This window comes from Rhinopithecus bieti, unplaced genomic scaffold (genome assembly GCF_001698545.2).
Source record: "Rhinopithecus bieti isolate Rb0 unplaced genomic scaffold, ASM169854v2 scaffold_8350, whole genome shotgun sequence".
Lineage (NCBI taxonomy): Eukaryota > Metazoa > Chordata > Mammalia > Primates > Cercopithecidae > Rhinopithecus > Rhinopithecus bieti.
This window is the reverse complement of record NW_016806031.1, coordinates 1,872,665-1,894,629: the sequence shown is the minus strand read 5'-3', so window position 1 is coordinate 1,894,629 and position 21,965 is coordinate 1,872,665. Positions and strand designations below refer to the sequence as shown.

Sequence of the window (21,965 nt, the reverse complement as noted above, 5' to 3'; positions counted from 1 at the left end):
GTTGTTGTTTGTAGAGATGGGATCTCGTTACGCTGCTCAGCCTGGCCTCAAACTCCTGGCCTCAAACAATCCTCTGGCCTCGGCCTCTCAAATTGCTGGGATTATAATCCTGAGCCACTCCACCAGGCCTATTCAGAATTCTAATATACAACGAATTCTTCATGATAACCAAGAAATAAAGACTTGGAGCTCAAACTGTGCCCCGAGGCCTGCGATTCCTGAGAACGTGCTTCCTCCTCCCACTCTTCCATTTGGAATTGCGTTAGGCACAGAGACCCGAGGAGCCTGGACACAGCGCAGGATGATGGTGTAAGAAACCAAACCCCGCCTCCAAACACAGGGACTCCTCACCAGCTGGTAGGGCTTCAGTGCACGCAGAGGAAGCGAAAGGACGGGCAAGGTGCACAGATGAGGTGGGAGGACTGGAGCCAGGACGTCTGAACCTGGTGAGGAGTTGCAGGGGTGCGCCAGGGGTGAGGAGGAGGAACAGGTGCCGGGGAACTCCTGGGACCCCAGGCTGGCGGCCACTGCCTCCTCTGTCCCTTGGGCACCCTCCCTTTGCCCTGCCCTGGAGAACGTAACTCTTAGCAGGCTCTTGCAGCCTGGACTTTCGATGGCGCTGCTGCCTCTGACTCCAATCACTACCACTTTCCCCCTAAAGCTTCCACCTCTGAAGATTCGCCTCATATCGTCTCCTCTGTGTAATCTCTTCTCAGCTTCCCCTTACCCCTAAGTCCCCACCCCTCCATCCCCAAACAGGGAGCATTGTCTCCGCTGGCTCCACTCTACTAGACCAGCAGGGAGACGAGGAAGCTTCCTTCAATGGACCACCCGCTGGGCATAACCTCCTCCCCTAAGGGTGGGATGTGCATGAAGGCCCCAAGTGCCTTTGCCCAGGCAGGTGCGAGGGCGTGTGAAACTGGAGGCGAGAGCCTGGCAGGCTGTACACCTGGTGGCTGAAAGGAGAAAGGGAGGGACGCCCAGGCAGTCCTTAAAGGGACCTGGGGAAGCTGCATCTTCAACCGCAGACAAACGTCATTCACCTGAAATGCCAGGACCAGGAAGTCCTACCGGCTGCAGGCGCGGCCCGTCCAACGTGATTGGACATCACTTCCTGCTGTTCATGTCCTCTTGGAAGGCCAGGTGGCCTCTGCAACAAGGTATGTGCTGCGTGGAGACTCGGGAGGGGAACGAGGGTCTCCGAGAATCTCAGGAGACCAGCCCCCGCAGTGCTCACTTGGAGTTCATGTGCTCAGTAACCTTCATAGAAGGTGGGGGAATCCGGAGAAGAAAAGAGCTGCTCCCACAGCCACCCAGCCGGTGGATGGCAGATATGGGTCTAGAGCCTGCTTAGCTCACAGTACACTCACCTGCAAAAACAGCTGGAAAACCCTCCGGTAACACAACTCCGATATTTCAGTACTGAATTAGCAAACAGCACATTCTTTTAAGAAGTGGGTGAGGCCTCCCAGGACGGTAAAGCTGCACCAGTTTAGGATGCCTGCCCCTTTATTTGGGTGTCTGAGTGTTCCACAAATGACTGCCACTACCACATGTGGCGGGTGGCGCGAGGCACCTTGGCCATACAGTCCTGCCAGCACGGGACTCACAGACCATGCTCATCAGCACCATGCATGGTGCTTGCCTTTGGAGTAAGACAAAGGCAAGGTTTAGAAAGTGCTTCCACAACCCTGCATTGGAACTTCTGGCTGAGGCACAGCACAGAAAATGCCTTTGCCTCTTGTGGATTCTTGCCCAAGGCTGAGAACTGGCCAGCTGCCATGCTGTGTCCTGGGTGCTGCTCCAACCAGACGCCAGCTGGGTCCCTCCTTCTTTCCTGTCTGTGTGCCTGACTAGGGACAGTGGCCCCTGAGAGATGGCTCCTGGGTCTCGAATCCTATACAACACAAGGCAGCCCATCCGTGCTGTCTGTTTTTGTTTTGTTTTGATAATCTCCTCTCATAACAAGGATATTTGATTTCTTGTTAGGATGAGTCAAGTGGGTAAATTTGGCTCCGGAAACTGACTTATCAGCATTATCAGATTTCAAGGAACTAGAGTGCATTAAAGTCTTTAGTCTTTTGTTACCAACTAAAAATCAACTATTTTTTAATATCTACTATATTAGACGTTGCCATGCTGGGCACAGCTGTATTGCTGTTGTTACTGCTGCTGTTGTTCATATCTTACAGCAAAGAAGACAACACAACTGGAGAACTGATAGACTTGTTTTAGACTCCTCATCATGTCCAGGGTTAGAATTTAACAGTTTCTCATAAATTCATGGTCAATATCAATACTGTGACTTCCCCAGATGGTTCAGAAAAAGTCTGAAAGGCCGGGTGCAGTGGTTCACACTTGTAATCCCAGCACTTTGGGAGGCCAAGGTGGGTGGATCATGAGGTCAGGAGTTCGAGACCAGCCTGGCCACACAGTGAAACCCCATCTCTACTAAAAATACAGAAATGAACTGGGCGTGGTGATGGGCACCTGTAATCCCAGCTACTCGGGAGGCTGAGGCAGGGGAATTGCTTGAACCGGGGAGGCAGAGGTTGCAGTGAGCTGAGATCCGGCCACTGCGCTCCAGCCTGGGCGACACAGCGAGACTCTGTCTCAAAAAAGAAAGAAAGAGTCTGAAAATGTCTGCAAATGGAAAGAATCCAATTTCCCTCTTCTTGGTTTGTGAAGGCTCCTGCAGATACTGTCTGTTGGCTGCATGATAGACACTTGAGGTACTTTCTTCAGGATATTTACACATACGGTACACAGGCCTTGCTGACAAACAGATCATCCACTGCCTTCACAGCCCATCAGTTTCGCCTGAGGATGGCATCATTGCATGTATGTAACAGACTCCCTATATAGGCCTCCTAGATACTGCATGCACTGCTTAAGTTGCATGACAACATGTTACATTTTAAACTTTACTGTGACCACTGATACCATCTTAGGTGCAGTCATGCATGACTTACTAATGAGGATACATTCTGAGAAATGCAGGTGACGTTGCTGCTGTGTGAACAGCAGGGAGTATACTCACACAAACCCACCACACAGCGAGGCTGCACATTGTAGCCTGTTTCTCCCAGGCAACAAACCTGCACACGTTACTGTACTGAGTACTGTAGGCAGCTGTAACACAACAGTAAGTATTCGTGCATCTAAACACACCCAAATGCAGACAAGGAATAGAAATGTGGTATTATAATGTCATGGGGCTGCTATCCTGTATGCGAGGCATCGGTGACTAAAACGTTGCCATGCTGGGCACAGCTGTATTGCTGTTGTTACTGCTGCTGTTGTTCATATCTTACAGCAAAGAAGACAACACAACTGGAGAACTGATAGACTTGTTTTAGACTCCTCATCATGTCCAGGGTTAGAATTTAGGCATTTCTTATCCTTTTAACCTTAATCCTGAATTTCAGTAACATTTGGCAGCCCCTGTGTCTGCTGCATCAATATGAGCTCCTATATCCCCATTAATTTCCTTTCATAGGTCCTTTTGGTTTGGTTTGTCATTTTCTTTGAGTTTCTTAACATAAATTCTAACTTGTGGTTTTCATTTTCTTCTACAATAAAGAAGGCATTTGAAGATGTTTCCTCTAAACACAACTTTACCTGCATGTGATACATTTGCTACAAGGTCTCCTAGTTTGAACTGCTATTTCTATAACTTGTAATTTCAGCCTTGACTTCTCCTTTGCCTTAGGACACTTTATGAGAGTGTGCCCTAATATTAAATAGTTCAGCTTGGGTCTCTATACAATTTATTTATCTATTTTTTGGATTCTGATCAGAGACTGACGGCTCTAAAATCTCTACTTTTCTGAACTATTTGAAATGTTTTCATCACAAAGAACCTAATTGAATTTTATAAATTTCATAAAGTACAAAGGACAAAAAAATTACAGATTCTATATTTGTAGGATGTAAATTTTATATGTATTATTACATGAAATTGTGAATGTAAGATCCTCTTCATCTTTGATTAGCTTACTAGATCTACTAAATTATTACATGAAAATATTTAAAAGCATTCATTATATTTGTGCTTTACCAAGTTCTGTTTATATATTTTTATTGGCTTTTGCTTTATATGTTACATGTTGCTTTGTGTGTTATATTGTATCTTATTTTCTAAACAATATAAAGTAATGCTAAAAATGCAACAGTCATCTGGAAAGTGCAAATTAAAAGCATACTGAGGCATCACTACACTGTAATGTAGTGTGTGACAGTGAATTTTCTGTGTCCACTTGACTGGGCTGAGTGATATACAGGTGTCAGGTGAAATATCATTTCTGAGGTGTGCTGAGGGTATTTCTGGGAGAGATTAGCATTGGAACCATCTGGCTGAGTAAAGACGCACCCTCCCTGATGTGGGTGGCATTGGTCACTCCTTTGAGGGTACGAATAGAACAGAAAGGCATCAGAGAGAGTGACCTTGGCAAAAAGGACATCTGTCTCCTACCCTGGGACATTGGACATTGATGCACCTGGTTCTTGGGCCTTTGGGCTTGGACCAGGACCGATACCATTGGCTTCCGTTTCTCAGGCCTTTGGGTTTAGACAGGAACGACACCAGCTCTGCCACATCTCCAGGTTACAGACAGCAGATCCTGTGCTTCTCAGTCTCCATGATCACATGGGTTAGTCCCTCATCATAAGTCTCTTTCCATATATCTATACAGATTCTATTGGTTCTGTTTCTCTGGAGAGCCCTTGCCAATACAAGTGAAAAAGCCAATATGAAAAAGAGATAAAATACCAAGGGTTGATGACGATAAAGAGGAACTCCCACACTATATTGGGAGTATAAACTGGCACAGCCACTTTGGAAAACTAATAGGATTTACTAAAGCTGATGAAACTGCCTTTGCAACATTTGTAACAGTGAGAGAAATTTAACCTAACTCACTCCACCTGGCTTCTATTCTCAGAAGCTAATTGCCTTTGTTACCTTTAAAACAAAGATGGTAACAGTCCCTCCCTGAAACTAACTCCCTCCTTGCCCAGGGGCCCAAAGTGCCTTTGTAAAATGAATGGAGGGCCACAATATTACGATTATGGGAGGAGTCTGAATTCTGCTAAAAGGAAGGCTTAAATGTTCTCTGGCTTGCTTTTCTATAATTCCTTGCCTCTTAGGAGTCATGTGGCCAGAGATCACAGGATTGGTGGCTTCTCCAATTGTTCCTATAGATAACACTACTATTATTTTGTCTAAGATTGTTATTCTGAGATGTTTTTCAGACTTCTGCATTCTGGCAGGCAAATAATACATCTCTAGGTATATATCCAATAGAAATGGGTATATGTTTACCAAAGATGTAGGGCCGAGAGCTTGCAGTTGGAACAAATCCCAGCAACCCTGGGGCTCAGCCTGTGTCTCTGTGTACAGCAAACAGCACCTGACCCGTGACTCATGACTCATCCAGTCCGAGTGGACCCCGCCTTGAGGTGGACTCAGAGCACCAGTACCATTTTCCACACCCCTCTGATTTCATCCTCAACCAATCAGGAGCACCTTTTCCCTAGCCTGCTGTTCACCAAATTAGCCATAAAACCCCTACCTAGCCTCTGAGTTCTCAGAGAGGCTGATTTGAGTAATAAAGTAATAAACTCCTGTTCTGCTTGGCTAGCCCTGTTTATTAAACTTGTTCTCTACTGCAATACTGCTGTCTCAGTGAACTGATTTTATCTCTGCAGTGGGCAACAAGGATTTGGTGATTACACTGATCAATATGCAATTACATCTCTAGGTATATATCCAATAGAAATGGGTGTATGTTTACCAAAGATGTATAAGAATGTTCATAGTAGCTTTATTCATAAAGTACTCAAACAGGAAACCCAAATTTCTATAAACAGTACCATTAATAAATAAATTTTGGTATTATACATTGGACATCTATACAGCTACAGGAACTAACAACAAACTGTTGCTACCCACACATCATGGATGAATCCTGCAAACATACTGAGTGAAAGAGGCCAGATACAAAAGAGTACACACCGTATGACTCCATTTAGGTAAAGTAAAAAAATAGCCAAAACACTAGCCTAGACAACATAGCAAGACCCCATCTCTACAACAGATTTAAAAATTAGCTGGTTGTGGTGGTGTGTCCTAGCTACTTTGGAGGCTGAGATAGAAGGATCATTTGAACCCAGGAGTCAGAGGTTATCAGTGAGCCATAATCACACCACTGCCCTCCAGCCTGGGCAACAGAGGACACGCTGACTCTTAAAAAAAAAAAAAAAGGCAAAAGAAATCTATGGTGTTAGAAGTCAGGATAGTGGGTACCTTCCTAGGATGGGAAATTGACGAGGAGGTGACAGGAGGAAGGTGTCTGAGGCTGTTTCTTAACCTAAATGCTAGTACATGAGTGTTCACTGTCAAATCCAGGCAGCTACAAACTTGACTTAGATGCTTTTCTGTGTGATACACTCCAGCAAAACTTAAAAAAACGAACACATGGCTCTGCACAGTATTTATTATGAAACAGAACATGCAAGGCTTTGTGTTTTTTACAAGGTAGAAGAATTCAAGTTTGAAGGAAAATTGTGCCAGGCATTGTGCTAATCCCTTCTCACAAATCACTTTAATTGTCCACATTGCCCATTGAGGTGGGTACTATGATCCCATTCCACACTTGCCACCTGACCATGAGGAGGTGAGGAAGGCAGCCCGGTAGGGCCGAGAGCCTGCAGTTGGAACGAATCCCAGCAACCCTGTGGCTCAGCCTGTGTCTCTGTGTAGAGCAAACGTGATCTTTTCCCATGTGTTCTGTAGGACTTGCTTAGTGATTCTCCACAACTAAATGAAGCCTTAGCTTTCTTCCGCTGAACTTCTCGGCTTCCCCTGAGGACTGATTTTATTTCATCACCCTTTGCCATGAGTCTGGTATTATTCACAGTGTTATTTTACGTATTAAATTTCTTCCATAACAACATTTACTCTACAACGTTTGTGACAATTTTAAACACTTGTCTTATGTGATCTACCTGATTGAATTTCACAATCTTACAGCTTGTTTAGGGCATCTGATGTTTTCACGTCACAGCAATTCAAACTGAGAGAAAAAAAATGCTTACGCAAAATGCCTGTTTCCAAAAACTTTGGTTTTTGGAAAAGGTGCATATAAAATAAGGCTAAGATGCAGAACATAAAACCTCATGGAAGGAGAAGAAACATTATACAAAGGTCATGGTTGAATATTAAATGTAGCTCTAAGCTTTCTGCAAGACAAGAAGAACATACATCTTATCTGATAAAAGGAAACAGATCAGTTATTCAAAGAAGGCAATCTTTCAGGTACAAATTTCCAAGAAGAATGCCACAGAAACATACAACTTTGTCAAAAGGATTGGCAATGAGTGATATAAATTATACATAGAGTGATATTCAAAAATGTCATTATAAGAAGAAAATCTTACAAACTCAGCAGCCCTGGATTTTATTTTTAGAGAGTGAGTTCAAGGGAAACACAGAAGAATAAAGGAAGAAAGGGAGGGTTTGAATTTTAAAAGGCTCCCAGCTTATTTCTCCTATCTAACTGTAACTTTGTACCCATTGACCAACCTCTCTTCACCCTGCCTACCTCCACCCCCACCCCCGCCTCTGGAAACCACCCTTCTATTTTCTGTCTCCAGGAGATGAGTATTTTCAGATTCCACATGAGTGGGATCATGCAGTATTTGTCTTTCCGCGTCTGTCTTATTTCACTTAACATAATGTCCCCTAGGTTCATGCACATTGCAAATGACTATAGTTAACAATAATGTAATGTATATTTCAAAATAGCTAGAAGAATGAAGTTTCACTGTTCTTATCACAAAGAAACGGCAAGTGTGAGATGATAAATACACTAATTACCCTGATTCGATCATTAAACGATGTAAACATATATTGAAACATCACACTATACCTTGTACATTATCATGTGTCAATCGAAAATTAAATCAAAAGCAGGCCAGGTGCGGTGGCTCACGCCTGCAATCCCAGCACTTTGGGAGGCCGAGGCGGGCAGATCATGAGGTTAAAAGATTGAGATCATCCTGGCCAACATGGTGAAACCCTGTCTCTACTAAAAATACAAAAATTAGCCAGGCGTAGTGGCAGATGTCTATAGTCCCAGCGGCTCGGGACGCTGAGGCAGGAGAATCACTTGAACCCAGGAGGTGGAGTTTGCAGTGAGGCATGATAGCACCGCTGCACTCCAACCTGGCAACAGAGCAAGACTACATCTCAAAAAAAAAAAAAAAAAGAAGAAGAAGAAGAAGAAGTTAAATCAAACACACGAAGGCAGCAGAGGCCACGAGGCCATCGCTGTGGTGTAGCTTTGCAGCAGAGCAGCCCCAGGCCGGGCTCAGGAAGCCACTCCCCAGCCAGGGCAGGTGCCCTCCACCTCCTGGGCTTTAGCTTCCCATCATGGAAGGAATGGAATGAGTACTTTTCCCTGACTGCCTCCTGGTCAGAGCACCCTGTGAAAAGCAAAATGCTCCACCAGTGCCTCCAAGCAGCACCATCAAAATGGAAAAAATCCAACCCCACTTCCCAAGGTTGTGGGGCAGTTAAAGCTGCCACCCACTATTCTCCTGGCAGTCCTTATTTTGAGGGTGACTTCCATTTGTTCCACTTACAGTCGTTTCCAATAGAGTCAGGAAGGGTATTTAACAGAAAATCTCAGTGTGTGATGAATCCGCAGAGAATCACGAAAACGTGAGCTTTCACTCTGAGCAGGCCACACCCAGCATTTCGTCCTTTCCCTTTGGCATAAGGCTATAAACAACAAAAAAAATTCCCTCAAAGTCATGAGAGACATAAAATTTGGGGACAAATTCACAGAGGCCTTTATTGTCCAGAAAAGCATGTTGTTTTCTCCAAGCTGACAATGGTGAATTCTAAGCTGGAGATTACCAGTGAGCTCAAGACTCTGTGTGTGCAAGATGCATGTACATGGAAGTGTGCGTTCACGGGTGTGTGTGTGTGTGTGTGTGTGTCCATCAATCAAGGCCCAGAACCTGGGAGGTGCAATGTTCTCGGTGTTCTTTTCCTGAGTATCCCCATGGTTGCTTGTAGAGGACTACGTGCTCGCAAACGAGACCTTCCCGATAAGTCCTGCTCTTGCAAACGAAGCAGGGTGTTCCTTCCCTGTTTGCAGGGAGGACAAAGGAGCCAGCTGCAAACAGCAGACCCTCGGGGCTTGTTTATGTGTAAACATCTTGAAAATCCAGAAAGTCAGGGAAAGGTCAGAAAAACAACGATGTGTCTTGTGACTTGGCAACATTCCACAAATGACTGTATAAAATAAAGCCGAGCGCGCCATTCGGGGCGGCCGCCATGTTTGTCTTGTCTTGTGTTGTCTTGTGTGTTCATTCCTTTGTTTAGGAAACACGCGGACCCCAACAGTTGCTACAAATGATTTCTCAATCCATCAAGCTGCAGGGACCAGTGCTGCTGAGATGGGAGAAGTGGATGCGGTGTTTGGCCACAAAAAAGGGCAGCATCCACCACAAAAGCGCCTGGACTCCTAGGCCCCACCCCACTACTCTGGTCGCACAATCCCCTGCGTGTTTGTCATAGCCGAGATGCATGTCCAAGGCGAGGCAGCTGAGGGAGAGAAGTGATGCACCACCAAGCCAGAGAGGCGGCGCAGACAACACCCAGGCTGGCCGCTGCTGATGTTCCTCTACATGACCTAAGCTGACGGAGAAATGTGACCTCGCCAACACCTGAAACGCACACTTGAGATTTAATGAGTTTGTGCATGTTCCACTCAACTGAGCCAATACTGGCATTATTCACTAAGACACACACTGCAAAAGGGTTCACTATCAACTCAGGCCACTTGAGGATGTATTTGCAGAGAGATTTTTATCCATGTGCATCATCCTATCAACTGTAAACCTAAACAGACAGTAGGCTTCTGAGGAACTGTTTTTAAACGCACCGTTCCAGTGGTATTTCTCAACACGGGATTCTCAGACCACATGTGTTAGAACGAACTGGGAGAGCTTTGGTAAGATGCAGATTGTTGGGCTCCACAGCTGGCCAACTGAGGCAGCCTCTCTGGGACTGGCGCTTCAGGATTTCTGTGTTTCTCAAGCTTTCCCAGTTATATGCAGGCACTATGCATTTTGAGAAGCTCTCCCCTTTGAGTTAGTTCAGTAAGGCTTATCCCCTGGTGATGAATACACCAGAGACCGCCCGTGAGCCAGTGCTCTGAGAAGCGAGTTAGCGCACAGGCGTGGACGTGCGCTTGTGTCTCTGAGATGCGAGTTAGTGCACGGTAGCGGACGTGCGCTTGTGTCTCTGATCTCAGTGACTCGTGAGGATCGGCACCAGTGGCTTCACACGGCAGCCTGGTTTGCTTTGGAAACAGAAGCACTGTGAACATGCAGCACCTCAGAAAGAGGCCTATGGGTCCTTCCACAAAGGCTAGAACTGCATCATTGGCTTTCCAACTTGGACCTTTACATTTTATGTTCATTTCTCCTGTGTCTCCCATTCAACTAGGGTTGAACATTTTCACTGAAACCAATGGAGCTTATCCCTCAGCCTCAGGGCAAAAGTGTCTCCCCAAGACTTAGGAGTAAGAAAAGAGTCACAGAATGACCTTCTGGAACCTGCTTTCTCCCTCACAACCCACACTAGGTGGTCAGAGCCGATGCTCCTGTGACACAGAAGACACTGCGCTTTCTCAGCAAACGTGCCTGAACGGAGCTGGCACTGCCCCTAGAGTTGGTCCACCTGCCTTGAAATGTGACACACATGGCTGCCTCTGTGCCCCACACGAACCAAGAGTGAGGAATTCCCCAGTACACTTTCTAAACAGACTTTAGGCAACACTTTTCAAATAGGATGAGGAAAAGGCAAGCACCGTGGGTCAGATACATTCCAGTTGACTGTTACGCCTCACTCTGATTCCACCTGCTCTTTGCAAAGCTGCCATTGGTGGCCAAGTCCTCTCTGCCCTTTACTCAGCTGAGGTCAGCCTTCCTTTACCTGTCTCACACGTTCCCACCTTCCTTCTAGACATGGCTTGTATGTGACCTTCTCATGGGTTGAGTGAGGATAAACGGGATGCCCTGGTCCACCACTCATTCTGACAACTGTTTCCCCAAGCCCAGCCCTCACCTCCCTTCTTTTCTACTTTCTGATAGATATTTTCCCATCAACAAGAAAAAGAATGAAAAGAAAACATTTTCTTAACATCACCATGATTCCTGGCACAACTGCATGTTCATCTGTGCTTCCAACATCGCTCAACCCTTAGACCTACAAGATATTTGATAAAACTGATACTGACATTTTGTTTAGCTTTAATTTATGATGGTATCTTTTACACCCTGTGAGATTTCTATTTACATGTGAGATTCTGATTCTGAATCATTTAATTTGGACACAGGCATCATAGATTATGCTACTCTGACCTGGGTCAAAATTTGTCAATAGGGAAAATGAGCTTGAGAGAGAGAGAAACAAAAACCCTTGATCTATAAAATTCAGGTTGAAACTTCCTTTATTAAAAATCCAAATAACTTATATAACAATTAAATTGCCAGGAGATTCTTCAAAACATGCCACCTTTTATTTAAGAAATAAGCTTCTCCCATTTTCCAGTGTGGTTTGGAGCTACTGAGGGTTGAATCAAGCTAAGTGGATAGGGCTGCACCATTTCAGCCACGTCCTACCCCCATGCCACAATGTTCCTACAGATGAGAGCACAGGCAGGCATTGTGATTTTGTGTATTTGTTGCTTCACAGTACAACTGCCTTAATTGTGCTTGTCCACATGCAGCTGCAACCATGGGATCCACCAGCACCTGGCCTCATTGTTCGCTCCCCCTAAGTCTCCGGGTCTCCCTCCCTAAAATACTGCAGTATTTTAGTTCGTGGTGCTCTAACCTGAGCAAAATATGTTTGTAATGGGGCCAACCACAACCTCTATCCTCAAAAACTGGGAAGAGTTTTATAAAGGAATGACAGCAAACAACCAGCCAAAGCTGAAGAAAAGGGCCTCAGACTACTAAAAAATTTAAAGTTGGGGTGCCTTGAAGCCACCCTTTTCCCCCTTTCAATTTGTACAATTTGGATCCATAGGAGAGGAGGCCCAGTTGGATTTTCCTCAGGTCATTTCTCCTCATTAAAACTGAATTTTACAACATTGGTGCTTGGCAGGCTTTGTGTCCTAGACCCCTGTCTCCTGGACCCCAAGGCTCTATTTACCCTGGCTTCCAATGTCCAGTGTCCTGGTGGTAGCCTCCCCTCCAACCCCATCTGCGTGTCTGTAGAACACAAAAGTATAGTTACACCTGGTTTCCTGTGAAAGGTGGTGCTGTGAATTTCCACACTCCATACACTAATGACTACCACTCCATGCTCTTAAAAACACATAGACAGACGCTGCTGGCTAAGCCTCAGGACTTAACTTCTCAAGCCCCCGATTTTCTGATTTGAAAAACCAGGTTTGTGAGACACACAGGGCCTTTGTCCAGAGCAGGATGCACAGAGAGCACTCAGTGGAGGTCATCTCCCTCCTCCCTAGGCCGGAACCCTGACTTCCACTCTCTTCTGTTTTGCTGGCACAGGGCACTCACCATTTGGTTGGGCCCTCCAGCATCTCAAGCCTGTCTGTGTTTGGGGGATTTCTGCTGACTGGCCTTTAGTGGAAGTTTTAGAGGAACTGCTACGTTAAGTGACCATCTGAATAGGCTCACCTCACCAAATGGTGCTTTGACTGGCCAGACATTGCCCGGCTTCAGTCTTCTTGCTTCTAGGGCAGCTGCATGCCGCCTGGGCTCCACCGGTCCGAAAGGCCCTCACCATACCTAGGAGTGAGTGGCCCAAGCAGGGAAGGTCAGAGCTCAGCCTGTCTTTGGTGGGGACGGTGCTAGAGGTAATTCAAAGTGTGCTTTCCTGGAGCAAATGTGGTGTCATTATAACAGCGCTGATAGCTGTTCTTAAACCAAGTTCTGGTACAGAAAACAATGGACAAAGCCAACTACAGAATTCCCCCAACCCCCGTCACATGCAGGATTGGGAGAACAAATGGCAACTTACACAAGGCAGAAAAAGAAACTCACCATCTATAGACCCCTCCGGTCCACAGAACAGCAAGAGACAAAAGGAAGCACAACCAGAGCAAGAACAAATCAACGACCGCTCAAGGCCCAAGGATTCCTGTCGAGAGTGAGAAAGAATTATGAACTTGGTAATAAAAGAAACCTAAGGAAGTCAAAGTGCTTGCCAAGTGTTAAATTCTGACTTGCCAGATGCAGAATTCTGATTCTGCATATTCTCAAGATTCAACCTGTGAGAAGCTGCGAATCTGCTTCCACTGTGTTTGTGCTCTCTTGGGAAGGAGGCCACCGAGGCTCTCCCTGCTGTGTCCATTCCCAGCAGGCTTTCCTCCCGCCGGGAAAGTCTGCAAGGTGGAGCTGTCAGCACCAGTTTGGTAAGTGAGTAGTAGCTGATGGAGGGATACCCAGCAGCTGCAGCCACAGCCAGGCGCAAAGGCAGAATTTAAAGTGGAACAATCAAGACAGTGTTTCTAGTGCTGTGGTGACATCATACACCATGAACATTTTATTCATTGTGTGCACGGAGCAGAGAAAGAAAGGTTCGCTAATTACAGAGAGGCAGATCAGGGAGCAATCCAGATTTTCTAACAGAAGCCTGCACTCTCCCGGTTTGTGGTGGTGTAAACAATAACTTTTTAAATCGTCTCTAATAGAAGGTATGTGAGCGCTGGAGCAATGACCACAAAACTGCCCCTATTTCCTTGCCGGTGTCACGGGGCTGCCTGTCTGGGCCATTGCCTGGGATAAGCAGGTTTCTCTGGATTTGTGTGCTCCCTTTTAGCCAAGACTAGAATTACCTATGATCGGTGGAATCCAAAGTCCTAAGAGTCCCAGGATTCCACCCAATTTCTGGATGTTGTGCTTCCTTATTATAACTATAACTCCTGTTCTAGTGAGCTGTGAATTAGATCAGAGGTTCACGAACTCCAGCCCACGGGCCAAATGCAGCCCCTGCTTGTTTCTGTAAACAGAGTTGTTTGGATGCAAGAGGCCAACTCACTTTCCTGTTTGTGGCTGCATTCGTGCAGCAATGGCAGAGGCGAGTCATCACCACACAGCCCATATGACCCGCAGAGCCTCCAATCCTTACTCTCCGCACTTTACCGAAGATGTTTGCTGACCCTGAGTTGGATGCTATCTTACTTCTGAGCACAAACAGAGGTTCCCTGCTGAAGTGCTGCAGTGATATGTCCTGCTTTCCTGGTACGAACCGCTGTGTGCACGGGAGGAAACAGAGTAAGAACTCCCTTCCCAACAGACTATGTTGGAATATCAAAAATAACCAGAGGGTTGGAACTCCAATGTAAACATAGAAAAGAGGAACTAGGCCGTGCGCGGTGGCTCAAGCCTGTAATCCCAGCACTTTGGGAGGCCGAGGCAGGCGGATCACGAGGTCAGGTGATTGAGACCATCCTGGCTAACACGGTGAAACCCCGTCTCTACTAAAAAATACAAAAAAACTAGCCGGGCGAGGTGGCGGGCGCCTGTAGTCCCAGCTACCCGGGAGGCTGAGACAGGAGAATGGTGTAAACCCGGGAGGCGGAGCTTGCAATGAGCTGAGATCCGGCCACTGCACTCCAGCCTGGGCGACAGAGCGAGACTCCGTCTCAAAAAAAACAAAAAACAAAAAACAAAAAACAAAAAAAAATAGAAAAGAGGAACTAAAGCCCACTGGCACAATCGAGGAAGAATTTGCTTTTATGAGTGTGGCCTTTTCTGATCCCATTATAGCAGATATTGGCTTTAAAAACTGTAAAAAAGACCAGAGTGTATATTTCTTAAAAATCTAGCCTAGTTGTTACTAACGTTTTACTGGGGGGAAAGGAGGAGTAATATTTCTGAAGAATGATATACACAAAGACATCCACAATTTCACCTACAAGTTCTGGGGGTTCATGGCCCCCTAATAAACTAATCCACGAACCCCAGATTAAGAGACATCGAGATGGTCCGGACCAACATGGTGAAACTCTGTCTCTACTAAAAATACAAAAATTAGCCAGTTGTGGTAGTGTGCACCTGTAGTCCCAGCTACTCGGGAGGCTAAGGCAGGAGAATCGCTTGAACCCAGAAGGCAGAGGTCGCAGTGAGCTGAGATTGCACCACTGCACTCCAGCCTGGGCAACAGAGCGAGACTCTCTCTCGATAAATAAATAAATAAATAAATAAATAAATAAATAAATAAATAAATAAAATATACTAGTAAAGAACCTGTTTTCAATTAGCTTAATTAAAAATTAGCAAGTGGTTATCTGCCAGTTAATTTAAAATTGACAGCATCGGACAGGCGTAATGGCTCACGTCTGTAATCCTAGCACTTTGGGAGATTGAGGTGGGCAGATCAGAAGGTCAAGGGATTGAGACCATCCTGGCCAACATGGTGAAACCTCATCTCTACTAAAAATACAAAAATTCTCTGGGCGTGGTGGTGCACGCCTGTAGTCCCAGCTACTCGGGAGGCTGAGGTGGGAGAATTGCTTGAACCCAGGAGATGGAGGTTGCAGTCAGCCGAGATTGTGCTATCTCAATCAATCAGTTAATAAAAATTGACAGCAATTACTGAGGGCCAAATGAGTGGTACAGACAATAACGATATTTGAATTGAGAAAAGAAAGAGATAATTCTTGTTTACTGAGGGCAGCCTTCACAGAAGAGATGCGATTTGTCCATGATCTTACAGAATTGCAAAGTTTTAGACAAGCAGGAAGGAGCAGCAGGGCTGGGCTGCAAATGTCTTCAAGGCTGAGAAAGACCTCGTCCTTGGGTGTATCCCTGTGGGCCCCAGGTGGTGGGGGAGCTAAAACATCCCTAAAAGTCACCTAAAGAACGTTCAGGTGTCTGTTGCAGATTCTACAGTGCACCTAACCAGTAAGAAACCACACTAGAAAACTCAAGCTAACCTGCCATTATCTAAAAAGTCTGCTTACATACTCCGCCTTATTCCATTTCCATACCTCTTTGAGGCCAGACATTCTTCCTCTACTTCAGCCAAGGCAACATATTGTAACAAACTCAGCCTAAATGCAAGCAGATAAGGACAGTCCAGCTGTCTTCCATTAATCCTGACGCCAGGGAGATTTGCAAAACACCAAAACACTATCGTTCTTCTTACTCATTGTCTTTGGGGCTTTTGGAAAATGTAGTTACTTTCATAAAAATAAGGAATTTATGTAATGGAATTTTATTGTGCTTTTAAAGTGAATATGTATTTTGAAACTTCTCAATTTTAATTTCTAGTGTTGTAAATATTAGTAGATCTAGCCCATCAGAAACAAAAGCTGCATAGGATCCTCAAGTTTTTTTTTTTTTTTTTTTTCTTTTTTCTTTCTTCTTTTTTTTTTTGAGACAGGGTCTTACTCTGTCGCCCAGGCTGGAGTGCAGTGGCGTAATCTTGGCTCGGTGCAGCCTCAGCCTGCAGGCTCAAGCGATTCTCCAGCCTTAGCCTCCTGAGTAGCTGGGACTACAGGCGTGAGCCATGATCACCCAGCTAATTTTCATATTTATAGCAGAGATGGGCTTTTGCCATGTTAGTCAGGCTGGTCTCAAACTCCTGACCTCAAGTGATCCACCCGCCTTGGCCTCCCAAAGTGCTGGGAGAACAGGAGTGAGCCATCTCGCTCAGCCAGATCCTCTGTTTTTGAGAGCATAAAGGGGTCCTGAGACTCCAAGTTTGAAGAGAACCATTACTTTATATAAACTAAGTACAACTCAATGACATGCCTCCTGTGAATCAGGTTTTTCTGGCCTGTTTTTCTCATGTGTGTTTTATTTTTTTCTGAGTTAGTCTGTGTGCCCAGGAACCCAGAAAACCAACCTGTCCTTGTGGCCTGTAAAGCTCCTAACCTTCTGTTCCAAGTCTCCATGGCCAAAGCTAAACGAAGGGGTTTAAGAATACCATACAGACCAGGCACAGTGGTTCACACCTGTAATCCCAGTACTTTACACCTGTAATCCCAGTACTTTACACCTGTAATCCCAGTACTTTGGGAGGCCAAGATAGCAGATCACTTGACCCCAGAAGTTCAACACCAGCCTGGCCCACATGGCAAAACCCGTCTCTATTAAAAATATAAAAATTAGCTGGTTGTGTTGGTGCACACCTGTAATCTCAGCTACAAGGGAGGCTGAGGCACGAGAAGTGCCTGAATCTGGGAGGTGGAGGTAGCAATAAGCCCTTGAGGACAGAGGTATGAGACTCTGCTCTCAAAAAAACAAGGAAAGAAAAAAAAACAAAAATATATACCTTTATTAATTACTCATAATATATATATATATATATATATAAACAATGCCCAGTAAAGTACAGGATGTTAATTTCTTAGAATTTTATTATGAATGTGATATTATTTGCCAGGTAACTCACGTATTTTGAGATAAATGTCAAATAAATGAAAGTTGATGTGTCATGCAGCGCTCTATTTCTTGGCAAGAAAGCTGATGGGGTAAAGATGGCCACAGTTGCTTTGAACTCTCCCCATTGAGAAGTGGAGTTTATCTTCCCACAGCCTGAATTTAGCCTGGCCCTGTGAATGCTTAAGCCATAGAGGATGGCAGAACGGTGCTGTGCCCATTGTCAGCTCAGCCTCTTAGAGGACTGGTGAGATCTTTGGCTTCTGCTCTCTGGGGACAATCACTCCTAGGACTCTGCCTCTCAGACCCTGCTGCGGTGCTGTGAAAATCCCAGGCCATACATACAAGCAGCCATGTAGAGATGCCATACCCACTGGCAGCTCTGGGACTGAGCTGTCATGGAGGCTTCCACCCGGTGAACCTCCCAATGACTGTGGTCCAGGTGACATCACAAGACTAGGGCCCAAGTGACCATGGTCCACTCACAGAACTCTGGGGAATAATAAAACGGTTGCCTTAAACCATTAAGTGTTGTCTGGTTTGTCATGCAGCAATATATGTTAAATATATATAAAATTTGGGAAGACACTGCTTGAATTGATCACTTTATTAAGACCTGTTAGGTACATTAATCAACAAGTGCTACAGACCCTGAAGTGAGCATTTCGCATAAAGTGATTGGACCCAACCAGTTTGATGGAAAATTTGGTCTCCTACCTTATTTTTGATCCAGAGCTCAAGGGATTATTAACTTTCTTTTCCATTACACTCCTTCACTCAGCAAGCACTATGTTGAGCGAAGCAGATTATTAGGTTATATACAAAGAAGGTTCCCGGGGTTTGAAATTTAGATTGCTGACTTCCTCCTTGAGTTCCCTTCCTGCCCAAGACCGTAATCCCAGGAATTCCCCAGCATCATCCAGGAGTCTAAACAGTCTTTCAAACAGCTGCTAAATGTCGATGGTCTCATGATTCCTTAAAGGAATTTTTCTGTGGGTGGAGGAAGCCACCCTTATGGCTCCTAATCAAATGTCGAAAGTGCGTCCACAACAATGACTGGAACAGAGTAGAATCTTCAGAACTGCCATGCAGATAAAGCGTCTCCTCTTCCATAAACAGTGACTTGCTACAGAAAAACTCTACGGCCTTCTTTTCTGGTTAGTAAAAAGATGATTGTTGATACGTGATAAAAGCCAAATAAGTTCTAATAGCCAAAAAGCTGCTCCAGTCTCCTGCTTTCCCTTTCCCACGTTTCCCCTGGCACTGACTTCCTGAGGCAGTGGCACAGGCTGGATGGCAGGGCTCACCTGCCACATGATGGAGGGACAGGCAGCCAAGTGAAGGCGACTATTCCATCGGCACACTGCGCAATCTCCCCCTACTTCACTGTGCTTAGCATGAGATGGGGGACACTGAGCACTCACAGCCACTCAGTGCTACACCAGGTCCCCACTGCAGGCTGGGCAAGGATCCAGAACCTTCGTGAGCCCCCCTGAAGCTGAGGCCTGGAACGGCTGCTGTGTGCCCGGGTTCTCCTCAGGGTCTTCTTCCAGGTCAGGGTTAATGTGAACATTTTCCCAGTCTGAGCTGAAACCAAGAGGTTAGCAGAATATTCTGTGTGGAGGAAGGCACCAGAGAGACCTCTGTGCACAGCCAGCATTTGCATACTCGTTAATGGAAAAGGAGAGTTCATCTCTGATGCCACGAGGGTCTGGCCATCGAGAACAGAGGGAAATGCAATGTGCCCCTCTAGCCCTATCAGAAACAAATACAGAGGAGCCTCTCCATGCATGCCTCTTGACTTGATGGCTTTTTTTCTTCTATTGACTGCTTTTGTTTCATTTTCATTAGATTTTTGAAATTCTATGTTTTGAGCAGTTCTGTCCAATTTGGTGGCTTTACACAGAGTGTGGAGGTTACCTGAGTGGTCTTGCTTTCAAATGATACTCAGACCTTGGAGGTTTGGGGACTTTCGCCTGCTACCTAACATCAAAGGACTTAGTGCAGGCCTCTAAGAGACATATCTCTTATTTTATTTTTTTATTTGTTTATTTTTTTGAGATGGAGTCTCGCTCTGTCACCCAGGCTGGAGTGCAGTGGCGCCATCTCGGCTCACTGCAAGCTCTGCCTCCCAGGTTCACGCCATTCTCCCGCCTCAGCCTCCTAACATATCTTTCAAAAAACTTAATGCTTTATGTATCTAGAAAAAAGTCTGAATTTTTGTTGTCTCCATGAAAAGTATTGTATTACACAAACCTTTCCAATCTACCCAAAATCAGTGAGACAAATAAACGAGTAATTCTCCCCGGCCAGGACTTTATCAAATGCCCCAGTATTCCCAGTGTTGGTGACCTATTAATAGAAAACAAATACTAAGTCTTAGACCTACTCACTCAACTAAACTGAATTGTAAGAGTAAAAACTGGACCTTGGACTCTGGCAAGCCACTAGGGCAGGGCCACCCCCATGTAGTGAGCACATTTAGGTTTACTCATATTTAAAAGTTTAGTCACATTTTGGGGCAAACTTAACTCTCAAATATAAAGTTATTTTGAAGTTATTCTGCTCCTGCACTGGATTTTCCCATGTCCCTGAAAGTCTAATGCCTTATTTTCAACCAAAACCTTCTATACTCTCCATTACCGCAGAAAGGATAGGAAAGGAACCTTTCCTTGCAGTTGGCTGCCCTGTGAGGAAGCATAAAGGAAACCCAACATATGCGTAATGACTCCTTGTGAAATCTCTGGCAGAGACACAGCCGAACTGATTCCAACAGCATTCCATTTCCTGCTAATGCCGTATGAGTGGCTGTTAGGAGTAATACCACGTGGACTGTTAAAGAAGAAATATTTCTATGACACTTGTTACAGCACAGTGAGAGAGAATTTATTCAGGACCACTGCGATGGGTATAGGGACCACTGCGATGCGGTCTTGCCATGGCGGGAGAGAGCAGGCTCAATGCTGAATACAGCATGGGCAAGTGGGAATTGATAGCCAAGGAGCAGGGTGGGAGTCAGTGGACAGAAAACCACTAAGAGGAAATGTCAGGGTGAGTGGGGTTGCAGCTGAACCAGCCTACCAGAATTCTTGCTGAAGAAAAGCCAGGTGATCAGACGTCACCCGGGGGATGGTGGAGGATAATCAGATACCAAGCATGGGGTGTTCTTACTAAACTGACGTACCAGCGTTCTTGCAAAAACTGAATTTACAAGGAACTAAACAGATAGGTGTAGCAGAAGATTCAGAAGCTTGACTAAAGTTTGGCCAAGCAAAGAATCATTGTCAGAACTCAGAACACAGAGGACAACTGTGGGTGAAGAATTATCCAAAAATGAAGGAAAACATTGACCCAAAGAAGGAACTCGCCTAATGTGATAACTTGTAAATATGGTACAGAGAATATCTTGGAAATCCAGAGGGTGTCCAAAGTCAGTATCCTCTGCTCTGAAATTAACTGCAGAATGCTGGATGTAGATATAAGAAAGATAATTTTTCTAGTGTTGACTGAGGATTGTTTAAGGGAGAGAGAAGGTCCAAGATTATAAATTCCCCAAGGGCAGGTCATATGAGGTCTTAGCTATTTTTGCATCTACAGTGCCTGGCATAAGTTCAATGTATGTGCATTGTCTGACCTATTCTGTGGTGGAAATCTCAGTTATTAAATCTGTTCATTTCATCAGATTTTTCATGGCCCAAAGGCCGTTTAATTTCTTTAGGTTACTTAATTTTTTGTAATTCCTGCCAAGCATATGTCTAGTCATAGATGTGTTTTCCCCACTGTATTGATATCTGGAAAGATCTGGGAAAGTGAACACAAGTTACCAAAAAGGACTCTCTCTCGTTGTGAGCTAATACATTGGAAGTCTGGCTTAGGGGATGTGCTAGCACGAACTGGTGTGCTAGAGTCAGACCAACTCCAAAGACACCGACGGAAGGGAGTCTCCCAACCAGCTATGCTAAGGACCGGATTGGTCTGTGCTAAATGCCCTAAGAAACTGCCACAGACTGAGGTCCTGCCTAACCTACAGGCCAGTGCCAATGCTGGCATCCGTGCCATCCATGAAAGGGCCTCCCATCGGCCGCAGTTCTAAACATGGTATCAATCAATCAATGAATAAATCAGTCACAACTGAAGAAATTAAAATAAGCCTTAAAACCATTTGCTACTTTGAATGATAGAAGATACTGAGAAATGGAAGAAAATGCAGTAAACTGGGTAAAAACATAGGCTTTGGAGACTAGAAGAGCTAGAATTGAATGGTTATTCAATTATTATTCTAAGATTGGTTGCTACTTTGTGGACTTAAGCAAATTATTTAACCTTTTACAATCTCAGTGTTCTCCGTAAAATTAGAAAAACAGTACCCATTTCACTGGGCTGTGAGGATTAAATGAGATTACCTACATAAAGGTCTTTTCCACTGCTAGCAATATGGTAGACTAGAGATTCTAAAAATCCTCCCACTACAGAACACCTAAGAATATTAGAGTCAATTTTTTTTTTTTTTTTTTTTTGAGGGGGGG

General features: G+C 45.0%; 1 long non-coding RNA gene across 2 annotated transcripts in view; it reads right to left on the bottom strand.

Moving 5' to 3' along the window:
• The window catches only part of LOC108531184 (uncharacterized), an 81,921-nt gene that overhangs the window by 11,771 nt on the left and 48,185 nt on the right, over positions 1-21,965 (bottom strand). The window contains exon 3 of one of the 2 annotated variants that reach the window (XR_001886086.1): positions 12,331-13,189. The exons of the other annotated variant lie outside the window; for it this stretch is intronic. This is a non-coding gene — a long non-coding RNA (uncharacterized LOC108531184). Of the gene's footprint in view, positions 1-12,330; positions 13,190-21,965 lie in introns of those variants that run through there. 2 annotated transcript variants of the gene reach the window in all.